Source organism: Argiope bruennichi, chromosome 7 (assembly GCF_947563725.1).
Source record: "Argiope bruennichi chromosome 7, qqArgBrue1.1, whole genome shotgun sequence".
NCBI lineage: Eukaryota > Metazoa > Arthropoda > Arachnida > Araneae > Araneidae > Argiope > Argiope bruennichi.
Genome location: NC_079157.1, coordinates 14,795,202 through 14,812,701, shown reverse-complemented (window position 1 = coordinate 14,812,701; position 17,500 = coordinate 14,795,202). Strand labels below are relative to the sequence as shown.

The following is a 17,500-nucleotide window of genomic DNA, read 5'->3' as shown; positions in this document are numbered from 1 at the left end:
TTAAATTTTAATAGTACCATGACGTCATGAAACTGGTCTCCATTTCAAAATTTCATGAGCAAAAGGAACGGAGCATATGTAAGCAAATCAAAGTACCTTTAATGTCTAGCTATTTCATGATATCGTGGATATGAAGTTATATCTAAAGATTTAATTGAAATTAAAAATAACCAATATGCCCAGAAAACCAGCTGGTCGGCAAGGGCATCAAAAATTTTAAAATGTTTTAATCTCTCATATTTATGAAAGTCTATCATGGAATTCGGCTCCATACATCAAATCTGACGAGAAATTGAAATTTTGCCACTAAAACATCGTTGTACAAGAAGAAATTTTCCATTTCATTATAATCTAATTCTAAGACTAAATTTGTTAACTGAAAAAGGCAAATACCTGCATTTCAGTTACGTACTGCAATGCATTTTATTTTCAGTTAGTGAATCTTTTCAATGCACTTTTTATTTCATTTAATGGCAGATATTAACTCTAAGGTATTCTTTAATGAAACTTGGTAAACATTTGTTATCATTTATCAAATAGAAAAGAATGATTCATCCATTTGATACGCTTACGTTCTTATGCGAAATATACAAAGAGAAAATATTCAACATGACGAACAACATTCGACCTCGAGATTTCTATGAAATATTAATTTTATTCCGAAAAACAAATTTTTGGGATTATGTCTGCCTATCTACTTGTTCTTCTTTATACACGTGAAACTTACACAAACACGAAAAGGGTCAGACAGATAAAATTTAGCATGTGATTTTAACAACAAAATAATAGGTAGGCACCAAGTTCTGATAGGATCTGTCAACAGAATTGCTATTCATCTGTGCATGGTCACACGCAGGTCTTCCATGAAAAGTGGAGCGGATTGGGTAATATATTTTTATTTGGAGAATATTTTATTTTTATCCATATCATCTGATAGACATCACGAGATGAACTGTTTTTACATTTTTTCATGATTATTAAAACTCACGCATAAGAGAGCTGTTTTTATCATGTGAGAACATGATATTGTTTTCATTTGGAGTTTTTGAAATTCGCGATTTATCACTTTTCAGGCATCAATTTTTCGCTTTTGGGGTTATTTCAAAATAATAAAGAAGGTTGTCACATTTGGCGACTGATTGCTAACAAAAAGTTACAACATGGCGCCAATGTTCGCCATGTACCCTATTCTCCTGTCACGACAGCACTTCAAAATTGCGCCAATTTCCAAAAACTCGCTTAAAAATTGCTATCCTCGATGCATACCAGAAATGATAACAAAAAGCTTTTAGAGGTTGAGATAAAAAATTGTTACGATTAGATTTGGTGAGAAATCGCACCAAATATTTCAACTTTGGCGACTGTACATTAATATTAAGCCTAATTGCAATCGTTATGACTTCCCTACGGGAATCGGTACTCATTACCTTCCAACAAATAGTGTTTGTACTATCTAAGAACTCAAAAAATTAAATTTTCATTGATATCAATTTCATATTTAAATAGTTTTCATTTAAATTTAATAATACTTTTGATTCAATTCGGTACACTATTTGAAATTATCTTTTTAAATGTTATGGAGTCATCCATCAAAATATTCAATTACGTGTTTTTACCAATCATTTATTCAGTTGCAGGAGTTCCGCATCCGCTTTTATTTCATAATCTGTACAATTTTTGATCTGCAGTAAACTAATTCATGTGTTTCAATCAGATTTCTGTCGGATATCACGTGACTTACAAAAAATAATGTTCACACGTGATAACTTGAAATTTGCGATAGAAGATTTCAATTTCTTTTAATGTATCTCCTCCCCCTTTCTTCCCTTTTTTTCTCTCCTAGCTCCGATAGACCATAAAAAAAAGATATGATTAGATAATTTATTTCAAAAAGTATATATTATTATTCGAATATATATATTTTGTATACATATATATATAATAATAATATATATATAATATATATATTTTGTATATAGATATAATATATATATTTTGTATTATTATTTGAATATTTTTAATTATAATTCGAAATAATTCCCATGATGATTCAGGTAATTGTTATATGATATCGGTGAACCGTGTTTTCCACCCATTCTTCTGAAAATATTGCTGCCTGCCATGTCAGATGGGTCTAAACAATTACCAAATTACAAGCAGTTTTTGATTCTTTTCCCTAAGAAATGACCTCTTTTTCATCAGTTATTTAACTACCTGGATATTTGATTATTTGTATCGGGTCTGATACCAATCAGTACGTATAATTGTATTTCTTCTGTATAGACAAATATATATATTACTGTCCAAACGTCATTTCTTATTTCAGTTGCTTCAAAATGGTTTTAAAAAAACAGATATAAACTCAGCATAATCCCTAGTAAAGATACAATCCACCAGTTTAAAATTTGGACCTCAGGTACAGCCCTGAACGCCACGAATTTTCAGATTTTTATTTTCACACATCTTCATGAGAATTTCATGCTTCGTTGTATCAGTGAAAAAAACAATCGAATCTTCATTTTGGACGCCTTAGTTATGCTCGAATAAAAGCCAAAATTTGACGGAAAACTACAATTTTAGCAAGAAAAATCACATACGAATTTGCGTATTTGAAATTTCCCATTTACAAGAATTCAAATGCACAGACATGCAAATTTGTACAAAATGCAATAAAATCTACTCTTTGGATGTTAAAAATGCGAACATAATGCTGCTAATATAGCTCTTTGCGTTTTGAAGGTAATCGTATACGGACAGTTCTAAATACTGGCAGACTTTCTTTGAAGAGATTTAGTACAAAATTTTGATAAGAGTCTACTAATTGTATGTAAAGACTACATATCAAATTACACAATTTAACTGAAAATATTTTTTTAATTATCGTATCGCAAAAGAGATAGTCAGACGTATCACCAAACCTGTATTTTTCGGACTCTGCTTAATCTAAAAGGTGGGAATTTCTGAAAATCTCGAGATTGACTCTCTTGATGATTTTAATATATTCTTTTAGCATTCTTCCACAGTAACGGGGATATAAGATATATATGAGATAGATGCTTTACAATTCAACACTACTTTAAAATAAAAACCTAAGGGGGCACCCGGGTTTGAACCGGGGACCTCTCGATCTGCAGTCGAATGCTCTACCACTGAGCTATACCCCCGCCTGCAAGAATGGCACAGAATAAAAATTTTCCTGTTACGCCTAAACATTTTTATTTTTTTTATCTTTCAACAGCAGATAGCTATTTTCTTCAATGATACAGCTGTTATTTCAATCAATATTTTTCCTTTCTTCACACTACAATACTTTAATTAACATGGGATTTGTATTCCAACATAATCTTGCCATCAAGATTATGTTGGCTCAAATTTCAATAATTGAATCAACTTAGTGATATTAAATATTGATTGATATTGGAACCAAGTGAATGACATTGAATATTATTGATATTTGAACCAACTGAGTAAAACTGAATATTGATTGATATTTGAACCAACTGAGGGATATTGGATATTGATTGATATCTGTACCAACTGAGTAATACTGAATATTGATTGTTATTTGAACCAACTGAATGATACTGATTATTAATTGATATTTGAACCAACTGTGTGATACTGAATATTGATTGATAATTGAATCAACTGAGTGATATTGAATATTTATTGATATTTGAAACAATTTTGATATTTGAATCTTTAATACTGAGTGAACGCACGCAGTTCAGTAATGCTTCGGGTACATAGGAATTAATGTTTTTTTTAGATGTTATTTTTCATTAGGAAAATAACGTGTTAATCATTTTGCTCGCATCGAGCGGTTATTTCCAATATAACACTAAATACAAAAAAACAATGATATTAATATTAGTGAAACTGAATGGAGGAAAAAAGAAGAAATATTTGAAAAAGTGACTACTCTACTTTAATTACGTTGGCATCCCAATTTTGAAGTAATTTGCGGTATATTTTGGACAAATCTTGACATTTTGAATATAGATAATCCAGTAAACTCGATATTTGAGCTGGCACACCCTTATTAAACTTTTACACCGTACCGCAGGACAGCACTTGAATTTCGATATTTTATTTAAAGTGAGCCAATCTCATATTTTGGGAAGACCTTTGATAAAACTGAGTTTTGAACATGGACAGTTCCGGATTTACATATACGCTACAGAAGTCATAGCCTCTAATTTCTTGTGGGGTCCTAAAAATTGGTCCAGCGAGCTCCCAGCATATACTAAACGCATTAATTAAATGGAGTTGTAAAGCATCCCTAATCTCAAATATATATATGCAGGACATCATTAAGATAAAATCTAACACTGATCAGTCAGCCCTCTGAACTGAAATCGAAACCTTACCAACTGACCACCACTTCGAAGAATTTTTCACAGAACCATAATCCATTTTTAAAACTGAATTTACGAAGTTACTGCCTTTTCAATCTGTGGGAGTGATTTCCCAAAACTTTCTCACATATTCTCCAATAAACTTGTCATGCCAGAGAACGCCTGGCATGGCATTGCCGTACAATAGTTAAGAAATAATAATTTTTGGCATAAATTTAGCACTTTTACTGAATCATCCTTGGCGAGTAATTTGGCGAGTAATCCTTGGCGTGAGGTTAATGGCATTCGAAAATCGAATTTCTGCTTTAGACACTTAAAACAGAAATTCGACTTGATGGAACAAAGATATGACACAAAACTGCCCTTATAGTCACAAAATCCCACTCAAAATTTTCTATATTTAAGTCATTGCGTTTTTGAATTATCGTATTTATATATATTTCTGAAAGTACAGATCGACAGACAGTCAACCTGCAGTCGGATTTGGCTCAAAATTTGACAGGTGTCCACACTATAGTTGTTAAATCTGTGCACCGAATCTCATCTATCAAATTCTATTTGTTTTGTAATTATCGTTTTGACTTACATTCGAACAGTCGGGCCGACGAACTTCTCGGATCAAATTTTTTCATAAATTTTGATAGAAATCTGCAAATTTGGTGTAAAGATCATATATCGAATTTTAACCGTCAAAATGTTTATGACAAATAAAGGCAGACAGGACATTATCTAATTATGTGTTTTTAGAACTCAGGAAGATCTGAGACATAAAGATTCGTCACAATCTCGAGTTTGAAAATTGTTCATGTGATTTCATTATTTGTAATTTTGTTTTTTTTTTAATTATTTTATTTGTATTTTTTTCTTTGTATACTTATTCATACAATAAAATTTATTATTGAACATAGATGGCGGAATATGCTCTGGATCATTTGTATATATGGAATGTGAGGGAAGCGCACTTAAGCTTTTTTATTGTAAACACTTCATGCTGAGAATTGGTGTGAAACGGATGCAAGCAGGCACCGCTCGCTCTTTTGTTAGCGGCAAAAAGACATATTCGTTCGCTCTTTGTTAGTGGCAATTTCTACTTTCAAATGTATATATTGTTACGAAATTTTCGGGGTTCGTTTGGATAATGGGAGTTATATGGTGTGGAGAACAGTCAATCAGCAGGCGGCAGTAGAAAAGGAAACAACGACGTTTATTTACACGAAGACACACAGGACAGCACAAAGACGACAACTATATACAGCACAGAAGACGATTATCTTCAGCCGAGACGTGCAGCAATAACAGCAGCATACAATAGTATACACAGCAGCATACAACAGTATACACAGCAGCTCTACTCCGTCGCTGCTCCGCTAGTCCCTGGAAGACGAGTTCTTCGTCGTAGCTTCCGAATACTCTTCGACTCCAATTCACCACTGATTCACCACTCGACTCACTACTCTGCTCTGTCGCTTCCGACTTCTCCTCAATTCACCGTCCCGGTTCACGACTGCCCGGCAGCTGCGGCTGCTTCCTTTTATAGGTCTCAGGAGGCGGGGCTAGACGCCTCTTAACCAATCAGGAACGTTCGAAGCGTATCTCCGTTCCTACTCGACGGATCGGGAAAATTCTCGATGTTTCGGGTATAATCTATTTTGGCGCCAAAGTCGCCAATGGTCGCCAAGTTTGTCGTCAAGCTCTGGGACCTCCTATGGAACCGACTATGCTGGGAAGCCGCCTCACAGATTCGTAACAATATTATGTGTTTCCTTATATGTGTGTGATCATCGTCCACGTGTGTTGTTATATGAGTGTGTGTGCGAAAATAAACAAGAAAAAGACAATAAAGCAAAAGAAAATAAACAAGAAAGCAAATAGGAAATCGTTGAATTTTACTTATATAATGAAAGAAATTTTCTTGTAAATCTATGCATGATATTCTTCGTTTCATTTAATGTTACATATCAAGGGTAAGGTTTTTAATGAAATGGTATATGCACTTTTTGCCATTTACCAAATAGAAATTTATGATTCATCTATTTGTTTCGCATACGTTTCGTCTTAAAAAAATTAAAAATACAACATTCAAATTTTTAGGCATCTTTTGGTTCGAATAGTCCGAAAATTACATTTTCGGAATTATGTCTATATGACTAATTGTTTATTGTTGAATAAGATAACTCAAATATGGAGTGAGTTGGGCAGATAAAATTTAGCATGTAAATTTAAAAACAGATTTTTAAATCCGCACCAAGTTTCGGATAGAACCTGTGAACAGAAATACTGTGTATTTGTCGTTCTTTGTACACGAGGATACGCAAGTCCTCATAGAATGAGGGGAAATGCAACTTGGATAATATTTTCTTTTCTTATTTCAACAATATTTTATTTTTACCAGCAACAAATTATGCTCTACATCAGAATCAATTATATTTCTGCATTCTTTTTCTCTAACTGTAAATTCTCCCTTTCTCATTCTTAATTGGTATTATAGGATAAAGCAGGATTTGGTTTAATTTAGCTATATTAACGTCTCTTTTTAGAGCAATACTTTGGGACGGATCTTATAATATTGAATCGCTGTCAGATCACGAGGACGACACTTAAATTGGCACCCCATTCTTCAGATTTCCACACCATGCAATCTGTAGGGCATCTCACCCCGACGAATTTTAGGTGCACCAGATCCACTTACATGGGAGCTCTTCGGGGCAAACAGGTCTCGAACCTAGAATCCTCAGTCCCGAATCGAGGTTTTACCATAATGCCATCTCGATAACCAGGTAATGGAAAGTCGGATTTTTGACTTCCGGCAAAAATACGTAACTTACCCGACCCCTCGAAAGTCAAGCTCATAGTCAATACAGTCAAAATTCTCAAGGGCGTATGCTAGTCTTGGCCCGACTCGGATGCCGGGTCCCTATTTATAATGAAATGCCATTATTTGCGAAAAAGAAACGGAATATTTAATGTGTTGTAGCCAAACGAAACTATTTCAATCATTAAATTAAATTTATTCTAATATTATTGTCAAGTGTAGTAAAAAATCAGAAGCTTGAACTGTTTATTCAGATTAAAATGTTACGTGAGAAGATTTAACAAGAGATCGAGAGATTCCACAAAAATAAATATTAGAAATCGATGTATTATTTTTTTTTATTCTACATTTTGTAAATGACATAATCTGTCATCCATTTTAAGAAATTGTTTGGTTATTTTGAAACATTTATAACAAAATTTCTTTTTATTTGTGCTAAAATATATTATTTTATTTTAATTTGAGCAACTTTATGTAAAGTATGTTAGTGGCTTGTGAATAATATTTAAAAATTTATTTTAAGGAGATAAACATGTCGTTCCGTTTCTTTTTCACTTTATAATAAAATTCCAATAATAGAGAAATTTAATTATCTGAATCTCCAAATATCCTCAACATTTGTTTTGAACGAAGGAAGAGGAGATAATCAACAAATTTAATCTCCTTTCTTAACAATGAGAAAAAGTACACTTCTTGAATACACGAGCAAGCATAAGACATAGCAGAACAACGTGATATTTTCATACATTACGCAAGTATGCAAAATGTAAACAGCGTTATTTTTTTAAGACATTAAATTAATACTTTATAAGAAACTCGTCTTCCTTTCTTTTCCTAAGAAATAATCTTTTGTCTGTTAATTATTCATTTGCTCTGATTATTCAATCGTCCGAACCGGATCAAGTTAGAATCTATGCGTATAATTAGATTTATAATTTTTATATATATAGATATATTAATGTTCAAACATTACTTTTAATTTATTTGATTCATCAGGGAAAAACAAATTTGTTAAAAGAAACTTATTTAAAATCAGCAAGAATAATCTCCACCAAACTTTCTTGCACAATTCCTGATAAAGACGCGCCCCCACCTCCTCCAACGCTGCGAAATTTGGATTTCGGTGAAAGCCGTGAATACTACAAGTGCTCAGATTTTTATTTTCGAAGCCCTGCGTCAGTATTTTGAGCTTCGTAATATCGTCAGGGAAATTCAGTATTTGCCTTAGGTGTCTTTTACCTGAATGAAAACCAAAATTGGCACTGAATAAGATTTTATTAACACGACAGAAAAACCGAATTTCAATTTTCCCAGTTACAGCGTTTTTATTATCTCCTTTAGTTGTGAGAACGCAGAATGGCAGGCAATCAACTCATTCAGTGATTTGATTTTCCGTTACATAAGAATTTGTGTTTTTGATATTTAAGTTCTGTACCAAATTTTAACGAATTACGTTTATGTGTTTGAGACAGCATAAAAGATATAAAACTTATGAAATAAATGTTCTACAATTCAATATTGCTTTAAAACAGAAAGAAAAGGTGCCCTCGGGTTTGAGCCGGGGACCGCTCGATCTGCAGTCTAATGCTCATCCACTGAGCTATACAAACTATGCTAGGCCTCAAACGGAATAATATTTCTAGATTATGCGAAATATCTGTCTATAAAACCACATCGCTTGTTCTGGTATCCTTATTTATCGAAAGGTAAGTGTTGAAAAAATTTAGATGTCTGGAAAACGCAGCTTCAAAGGACATCCGGGTTTGAATCGAGGACCTCTCTAACTGCAATCGAATGCTCTACCACTGAGCTATACCCCCGTTGCTCTGCCTCAAACGGAATAATATTTTTTTATTATGTGAAATAGTTGTCTATAAAACAAAACGCTTGATCTCGTATCCTTAGTTATCGAAGCGTCAGTATTGAAACATTTAGAGATCTGGAAAACGCAGCTTCAGGGGGAAACGGGGACCTCTTCATCTGCAGTCGAATGCTCTACCACTGAGCTATACCCCCGTTGCTCTGCCTCAAACGGAATAATATTTTTTTATTATGCGAAATAGTTGTCTATAAAACAAAACGCTTGATCTCGTATCCTTAGTTATCGAAGCGTCAGTATTGAAACATTTAGAGATCTGGAAAACGCAGCTTCAGGGGGAAACGGGGACCTCTTCATCTGCAGTCGAATGCTCTACCACTGAGCTATACCCCCGTTGCTCTGCCTCAAACGGAATAATATTTTTTTATTATGCGAAATAGTTGTCTATAAAACAAAACGCTTGATCTCGTATCCTTAGTTATCGAAGCGTCAGTATTGAAACATTTAGAGATCTTGAAAACGCAGCTTCAGGGGGAAACGGGGACCTCTTCATCTGCAGTCGAATGCTCTACCACTGAGCTATACCCCCGTTGCTCTGCCTCAAACGGAATAATATTTTTTTATTATTCGAAATAGTTGTCTATAAAACAAAACGCTTGATCTCGTATCCTTAGTTATCGAAGCGTCAGTATTGAAACATTTAGAGATCTGGAAAACGCAGCTTCAGGGGGAAACGGGGACCTCTTCATCTGCAGTCGAATGCTCTACCACTGAGCTATACCCCCGTTGCTCTGCCTCAAACGGAATAATATTTTTTTATTATGCGAAATAGTTGTCTATAAAACAAAACGCTTGATCTCGTATCCTTAGTTATCGAAGCGTCAGTATTGAAACATTTAGAGATTTGGAAAACGCAGCTTCAGGGGGAAACGGGGACCTCTTCATCTGCAGTCGAATGCTCTACCACTGAGCTATACCCCCGTTGCTCTGCCTCAAACGGAATAATATTTTTTTATTATGTGAAATAGTTGTCTATAAAACAAAACGCTTGATCTCGTATCCTTAGTTATCGAAGCGTCAGTATTGAAACATTTAGAGATCTGGAAAACGCAGCTTCAGGGGGAAACGGGAACCTCTTCATCTGCAGTCGAATGCTCTACCACTGAGCTATACCCCCGTTGCTCTGCCTCAAACGGAATAATATTTTTTTATTATGCGAAATAGTTGTCTATAAAACAAAACGCTTGATCTCGTATCCTTAGTTATCGAAGCGTCAGTATTGAAACATTTAGAGATCTGGAAAACGCAGCTTCAGGGGGAAACGGGGACCTCTTCATCTGCAGTCGAATGCTCTACCACTGAGCTATACCCCCGTTGCTCTGCCTCAAACGATATATTATTTCTAGATTATATGATATAGCTCTCTATGAAACGAAACGCTTCATCTGGTATACTTAGTTATCCAAGCGTCAGTATTGAAAAGACTTAGAGGTTTGCAACACTCAGCCTCAGTGTACACCCGGGTTTGAACCGGGGACCTCTCCAACATTTGTCAAATGCTTTACGACTGTGAAATACCCCCTCTGCTCTGCCTCATAAGGAATAATATTTCTAGATTATGCGAAATAGATGTCTACAAAGCACAACGCTTGCTGTGGTTTCCTTATTTATCGAAAATTAGTGTTGAAAAAATTTAGTTGTCTGGAAAACGCGGCTTCAGCGGGCACCCTCGTTCGAACATGAGACCTAACGTTCAAAATAAAAATACTCTACCACTGAGCAATACCCTTTATCCTCTACGTAAAATGGATTAATATTTCTAGATTGTGCAAAATACCATTCTATAAATTACAACGCTTGTTCTTGTTTCCTTATTTATCGAAACGAAAGTATTTAAAAAATTTAGATGTCTGTAAAACGCAGCTTCAGGGGGCACCCGGGTTTGAACCGAGGACCTCACGATCTGCATTCAAACGCTCTACCACTCATATATACACCGGTTGCTCTGAATCAAACGGAATAATATTTTTAGATTATGCGAAATAGCTGTCTATAAAGCACAACATTTATTCTGGTTTCTTTAATTATCGAAACGTAAATGTTGAAATAATTCAGATTTCTGGAAAACGAAGCTACAGGGAGCACCCGAGTTTCAACCGGAGACTTCTCGATCTGCAGTCGGACGCCCAACCACTGAGATTTACCCCCGCTACTCTGCTTCAAACGGAATAATATTTCCAGAATATGTGATATAGCTGTCTATAATGCAGGACGCATGCTCTGGTTTCCTTATTTATCGAAACGTAAGTGTTGAAAAAAATTAGATGTCTTGAAAACTTCAACTTCAGAGGGAAACCGGGTTTTAACCGTGGAAATCTCTATCTGCAGTCGAATGCTCTACCAATGAGCTATACCTCCGCTGGTCTAGTTCAAACGGAATAATATTTCTTTATTATGCGAAATATTTGTCTATAAAACACAACGCTTGAACTGGTATCATTAGTTATCGAAGCGTTAAGTATTGAAAAAATTTCGATGTCTGGAAAACTCAGCTAAGGGGAAACACTGGTACCTCTCGATCTGCATTCGAATTATCTACCACTTAGCTATACCCCCGTTGCTCTGCCTCAAATGGAATTATATTTCTTTATTTTGCGAAATATCTGTCTAAAAATCAACGCTTGTTCTCGTATCCTTATTTATCGAAAGGTAAGTGTTGAAAAAATTTATATGTCTCTAATACGATTCTTCAGGGGGCACCCGGGTTTGAACCGGGGTCCTCTCGATCTGCAGTCAAATGCTCTAAAACTGAGATATAATCCATTTGCTCTGACTCAAACGGAATAATATTTCTAGATTATGCGAAATATCTGTCTATAAAACCACAACGCTTGTTCTGGTATCCTTATTTATCGAAAGGTAAGTGTTGGAAAAATTTATATGTCTCTAATACGCAGCTTCAGGGGGCACCCGGGTTTGAACCGGGGACCTCTCGATCTGCAGTCGAATGCTCTACCACTGAGCTATACCCCCGTTGCTCTGCCTCAAATGGAATTATATTTCTTTATTTTGCGAAATATCTGTCTAAAAATCAACGCTTGTTCTCGTATCCTTATTTATCGAAAGGTAAGTGTTGAAAAAATTTATATGTCTCTAATACGCTTCTTCAGGGAGCACCCGGGTTTGAACAGGGGTCCTCTCGATCTGCAGTCGAATGCTCTAAAACTGAGATATAATCCATTTGCTCTGACTCAAACGGAATAATATTTCTAGATTTTGCGAAATATCAGTCTTTAAAATACAACGCTTGTTCTGGTATCCTTATTTATCGAAAGGTAAGTGTTGAAAAAATTTATATGTCTCTAATACGCAGCTTCAGGGGGCACCCGGGATTGAACCGGGGTCCTCTCGATCTGCAGTCGAATGCTCTAAAACTGAGATATAATCCATTTGCTCTGACTCAAACGGAATAATATTTCTAGATTTTGCGAAATATCAGTCTTTAAAATACAACGCTTGTTCTGGTATCCTTATTTTATCGAAAGGTAAGTGTTGAAAAAATTTATATGTCTCTAATACGCTTCTTCAAGGGGCACCCGGGTTTGAACCGGGGACCTCTCGATCTGCAGTCGAATGCTCTACCACTGAGCTATACCCCCGTTGCTCTGCCTCAAATGGAATTATATTTCTTTATTTTGCGAAATATCTGTCTAAAAATCAACGCTTGTTCTCGTATCCTTATTTATCAAAAGGTAAGTGTTGAAAAAATTTATATGTCTCTAATACGCAGCTTCAGGGGGCACCCGGGTTTGAACCGGGGACCTCCCCATCTGCAGTCGAATGCTCTACCACTGAGCTATACCCCCGTTGCTCTGTCTCAAACGGAATAATATTTCTTTATTTTGCGAAATATCTGTCTAAAAATCAACGCTTGTTCTGGTATCCTTATTTATCGAAAGGTAAGGGTTGAAAAAATTTATATGTCTCTAATACGCAGCTTCAGGGGGCACCCGGGTTTGAACCGGGGTCCTCTCGATCTGCAGTCGAATGCTCTAAAACTGAGATATAATCCATTTGCTCTGCCTCAAACGGAATAATATTTCTAGATTATGCGAAATATCTGTCTATAAAACCACAACGCTTTTTCCGGTATCCTTATTTTTAGAAAGGTAAGTGTTGAAAAAATTTATATGTCTCTAATACGCAGCTTCAGGGGGCACCCGGGTTTGAACCGGGGACCTCTCGATCTGCAGTCGAATGCTCTACCACTGAGCTATACCCCCGTTGCTCTGCTTCAAACGGAATAATATTTCTATATTATGCGAAATATCTGTCTATAAAACCACAACGCTTGTTCTGGTATCCTTATTTATCGAAAGATAAGTGTCGAAAAAATTTATATGTCTCTAATACGCAGCTTCAGGGGGCACCCGGGTTTGAACCGGGGACCTCTCCATCTGCAGTCGAATGCTCTACCACTGAGCTATACCCCCGCTGCTCTGCCTCAAACGGAATAATATTTCTAGATTATGCGAAATATCTGTCTATGAAACCACAAACTTGTTCTGGTATCCTTATTTATCGAAAGGTAAGTGTTGAAAAAATTTATATGTCTCTAATACGCAGCTTCAGGGGGCATCCGGCTTTGAACCGGGGACCTCTCCATCTGCAGTCGAATGCTCTACCACTGAGCTATACCCCAGTTGCTCTGCCTCAAACGGAATAATATTTCTAGATTATGCGAAATATCTGTCTATAAAACCACAACGCTTATTCTGGTATCCTTATTTATCGAAAGGTAAGTGTTGAAAAAATTTATATGTCTCTAATACGCAGCTTCAGGGGGCACCCGGGTTTGAACCGGGGACCTCTCGATCTGCAGAAAAAATGCTCTACCACTGAGCTATACCCCCGTTGCTCTGCTTCAAACGGAATAATATTTCTATATTATGCGAAATATCTGTCTATAAAACCACAACGCTTGTTCTGGTATCCTTATTTATCGAATAGTAAGTGTTGAAAAAATTTATATGTCTCTAATACGCAGCTTCAGGGGGCACCCGGGTTTGAACCGGGGACCTCTCGATCTGCAGTCGAATGCTCTACCACTGAGCTATACCCTCGTTGCTCTGCCTCAAGCGGAATTATATTTCTTTATTTTGCGAAATATCTGTCTAAAAATCAACGCTTGTTCTGGTATCCTTATTTATCAAAAGGTAAGTGTCGAAAAAATTTATATGTCTCTAATACGCAGCTTCTGGGGGCATCCGGCTTTGAACCGGGGACCTCTCCATCTGCAGTCGAATGCTCTACCACTGAGCTATACCCCCGTTGCTCTGCCTCAAACGGAATAATATTTCTAGATTATGCGAAATATCTGTCTATAAAACCACAACGCTTGTTCTGGTATCCTTATTTATCGAAAGGTAAGTGTTGAAAAAATTTATATGTCTCTAATACGCAGCTTCAGATGGCACCCGGGTTTGAACCGGGGACCTCTCGATCTGCAGTCGAATGCTCTACCTCTGAGCTATACCCCCGTAGCTCTGCCTCAAACGGAATTATATTTCTTTATTTTGCGAAATATCTGTCTAAAAATCAACGCTTGTTCTGGTATCCTTATTTATCGAAAGGTAAGTGTTGAAAAAATTTATATGTCTCTAATACGCAGCTTCAGGGGGCAACCGGGTTTGAACCGGGGACCTCTCCATCTGCAGTCGAATGCTCTACCACTGAGCTATACCCCCGTTGTTCTGCCTCAAACGGAAGAATATTTCTTTATTTTGCGAAATATCTGTTTAAAAATCAATGCTTGTTCTGGTATCCTTATTTATCGAAATGTAAGTGTTGAAAAAATTTATATGTCTCTAATACGCAGCTTAAGGGGGCACACGGGTTTGAACCGGGGACCTCTCGATCTGCAGTCGAAGGCTCTACCACTGAGCTATACCACCGTTGCTCTGCCTCAAACGGAATGATATTTCTTTATTTTGTGAAATATCTGTCTAAAAATCAACGCTTGTTCTGGTATCCTTATTTATCGAAAGGTAAGTGTTGAAAAAATTTATATGTCTCTATTACGCAGCTTCAGGGGGCACCTGGGTTTCAACCGGGGACCTCTCCATCTACAGTCGAATGCTCTACCACTGAGCTATACCCCCGTTGCTCTGCCTCAAACGGAATAATATTTCTTTATTTTGCGAAATATCTGTCTAAAAATCAACGCTTGTTCTGGTATCCTTATTTATCAAAAGGTAAGTGTCGAATAAATTTATATGTCTCTAATACGCAGCTTCAGGGGGCATCCGGCTTTGAACCGGGGACCTCTCCATCTGCAGTCGAATGCTCTACCACTGAGCTATACCCCCGTTGCTCTGCCTCAAACGGAATAATATTTCTAGATTATGCGAAATATCTGTCTATAAAACCACAACGCTTGTTCTGGTATCCTTATTTATCGAAAGGTAAGTGTTGAAAAAATTTATATGTCTCTAATACGCAGCTTCAGGGGGCAACCGGGTTTGAACCGGGGACCTCTCCATCTGCAGTCGAATGCTCTACCGCTGAGCTATACCCCCGTTGTTCTGCCACAAACGGAAGAATATTTCTTTATTTTGCGAAATATCTGTCTAAAAATCAATGCTTGTTCTGGTATCCTTATTTATCGAAATGTAAGTGTTGAAAAAATTTATATGTCTCTAATACGCAGCTTAAGGGGGCACACGGGTTTGAACCGGGGATCTCTCGATCTGCAGTCGAATGCTCTACCACTGAGCTATACCCCCGTTGTTCTGCCTCAAACGGAAGAATATTTCTTTATTTTGCGAAATATCTGTCTAAAAATCAATGCTTGTTCTGGTATCCTTATTTATCGAAATGTAAGTGTTGAAAAAACTTATATGTCTCTAATACGCAGCTTAAGGGGGCACACGGGTTTGAACCGGGGACCTCTCGATCTGCAGTCGGATGCTCTACCACTGAGCTATACCCCCGTTGCTCTGCCTCAAACGGAATTATATTTCTTTATTTTGTGAAATATCTGTCTAAAAATCAACGCTTGTTCTGGTATCCTTATTTATCGAAAGGTAAGTGTTGAAAAAATTTATATGTCTCTATTACGCAGCTTCAGGGGGCACCCGGGTTTCAACCGGGGACTTCTCCATCTACAGTCGATGGCTCTACCACTGAGCTATACCCCCGTTGTTCTGCCTCAAACGGAATAATATTTCTAGATTATGCGAAATATCTGTCTATAAAACCACAACGCTTGTTCTGGTATCCTTATTTATCGAAAGGTAAGTGTCGAAAAAATTTATATGTCTCTAATTCGTAGCTTCAGGGGGCACCCGGGTTTGAACCGGGGACCTCTCGATCTGCAGTCGTATGCTCTACCACTGAGCTATACCCCAGTTGCCCTGCCTCAAACGGAATTATATTTCTTTATTTTGCGAAATATCTGTCTAAAAATCAACGCTTGTTCTGGTATCCTTATTTATCAAAACGTAAGTGTTGAAAAAATTTACATGTCTCTAATACGCAGCTTCAGGGGGCACCCGGGTTTGAACCGGGGACCTCTCGATCTGCAGTCGAATGCTCTACCACTGAGCTATACCCCCGTTGCTCTGCCTCAAACGGAATTATATTTCTTTATTTTGCGAAATATCTGTCTAAAGATCAACGCTTGTTCTGGTATCCTTATTTATCGAAACGTAAGTGTTGAATTATTTATATGTCTCTAATACGCAGCATCAGGAGACACCCGGGTTTGAACCGGAGACCCCTCGATCTGCAGTCGAATGCTCTACCACTGAGCTATACCCCCGTTGCTCTGCCTCAAACGGAATTATATATCTTTATTTTGCGAAATATCTGTCTAAAAATCATAGCTTGTTCTGGTATCCTAATTTATCGAAAGGTAAGTGTTGAAAAAATTTATATGTCTCTAATACGCAGCTTCAGGGGGCACCCGGGTTTGAACCGGGGACCTCTCGATCTGCAGTCGAATGCTCTACCACTGAGCTATACCCCAGTTTGCCTCAAACGGAATAATATTTCTAGATTTTCCGAAATATCTGTCTATAAAACCACAACGCTTATTCTATTATCCTTATTTTATCGAAACGTAAGTGTTGAAAAAATTTAGATGTCTCTAAAACGCAGCTACAGGGAGCACCCGAGTTTCAACCGGAGACCTCTCGATCTGCAGTCGGACGCCCAGCCACTGAGCTTTACCCCCGCTACTCTGCTTCAAACTAAATAATATTTCCAGAATATGTGATATAGCTGTCTATAATGCAGGACGCATGCTCTGGTTTCCTTATTTATCGAAACGTAAGTGTTGAAAAAAATTAGATGTCTTGAAAACTTCAACTTCAGAGGGAAACCGGGTTTTAACCGTGGAAATCTCCATCTGCAGTCGAATGCTCTACCAATGAGCTATACCTCCGCTGGTCTAGTTCAAACGGAATAATATTTCTTTATTATGCGAAATATTTGTCTATAATACACAAC

The 17,500-nt window shown here is 36.9% G+C and overlaps 11 non-coding genes across 11 annotated transcripts; all 11 read right to left on the bottom strand.

Annotated features, from left to right (window-relative positions):
- Positions 1-3,092: 3,092 nt before the first annotated feature.
- Trnac-gca (transfer RNA cysteine (anticodon GCA)) lies at positions 3,093-3,164 on the bottom strand. Its single transcript has one exon. It is a non-coding gene; the product is annotated as a tRNA-Cys (tRNA).
- An 8,786-nt stretch (positions 3,165-11,950) lies between these two features.
- Trnac-gca (transfer RNA cysteine (anticodon GCA)) lies at positions 11,951-12,022 on the bottom strand. Its single transcript has one exon. It is a non-coding gene; the product is annotated as a tRNA-Cys (tRNA).
- A 554-nt stretch (positions 12,023-12,576) lies between these two features.
- Trnac-gca (transfer RNA cysteine (anticodon GCA)) lies at positions 12,577-12,648 on the bottom strand. The gene has a single exon. It is a non-coding gene; the product is annotated as a tRNA-Cys (tRNA).
- A 552-nt stretch (positions 12,649-13,200) lies between these two features.
- Positions 13,201-13,272, bottom strand: Trnac-gca (transfer RNA cysteine (anticodon GCA)). The gene has a single exon. It is a non-coding gene; the product is annotated as a tRNA-Cys (tRNA).
- Positions 13,273-13,410: 138 nt separating this feature from the next.
- On the bottom strand, positions 13,411-13,482 carry Trnac-gca (transfer RNA cysteine (anticodon GCA)). The gene has a single exon. It is a non-coding gene; the product is annotated as a tRNA-Cys (tRNA).
- Positions 13,483-14,040: 558 nt separating this feature from the next.
- On the bottom strand, positions 14,041-14,112 carry Trnac-gca (transfer RNA cysteine (anticodon GCA)). Its single transcript has one exon. It is a non-coding gene; the product is annotated as a tRNA-Cys (tRNA).
- A 345-nt stretch (positions 14,113-14,457) lies between these two features.
- On the bottom strand, positions 14,458-14,529 carry Trnac-gca (transfer RNA cysteine (anticodon GCA)). The gene has a single exon. It is a non-coding gene; the product is annotated as a tRNA-Cys (tRNA).
- A 1,173-nt stretch (positions 14,530-15,702) lies between these two features.
- Trnac-gca (transfer RNA cysteine (anticodon GCA)) lies at positions 15,703-15,774 on the bottom strand. Its single transcript has one exon. It is a non-coding gene; the product is annotated as a tRNA-Cys (tRNA).
- A 759-nt stretch (positions 15,775-16,533) lies between these two features.
- On the bottom strand, positions 16,534-16,605 carry Trnac-gca (transfer RNA cysteine (anticodon GCA)). Its single transcript has one exon. It is a non-coding gene; the product is annotated as a tRNA-Cys (tRNA).
- A 134-nt stretch (positions 16,606-16,739) lies between these two features.
- On the bottom strand, positions 16,740-16,811 carry Trnac-gca (transfer RNA cysteine (anticodon GCA)). The gene has a single exon. It is a non-coding gene; the product is annotated as a tRNA-Cys (tRNA).
- Positions 16,812-16,946: 135 nt separating this feature from the next.
- On the bottom strand, positions 16,947-17,018 carry Trnac-gca (transfer RNA cysteine (anticodon GCA)). The gene has a single exon. It is a non-coding gene; the product is annotated as a tRNA-Cys (tRNA).
- Between the last annotated feature and the right edge of the window lie 482 nt (positions 17,019-17,500).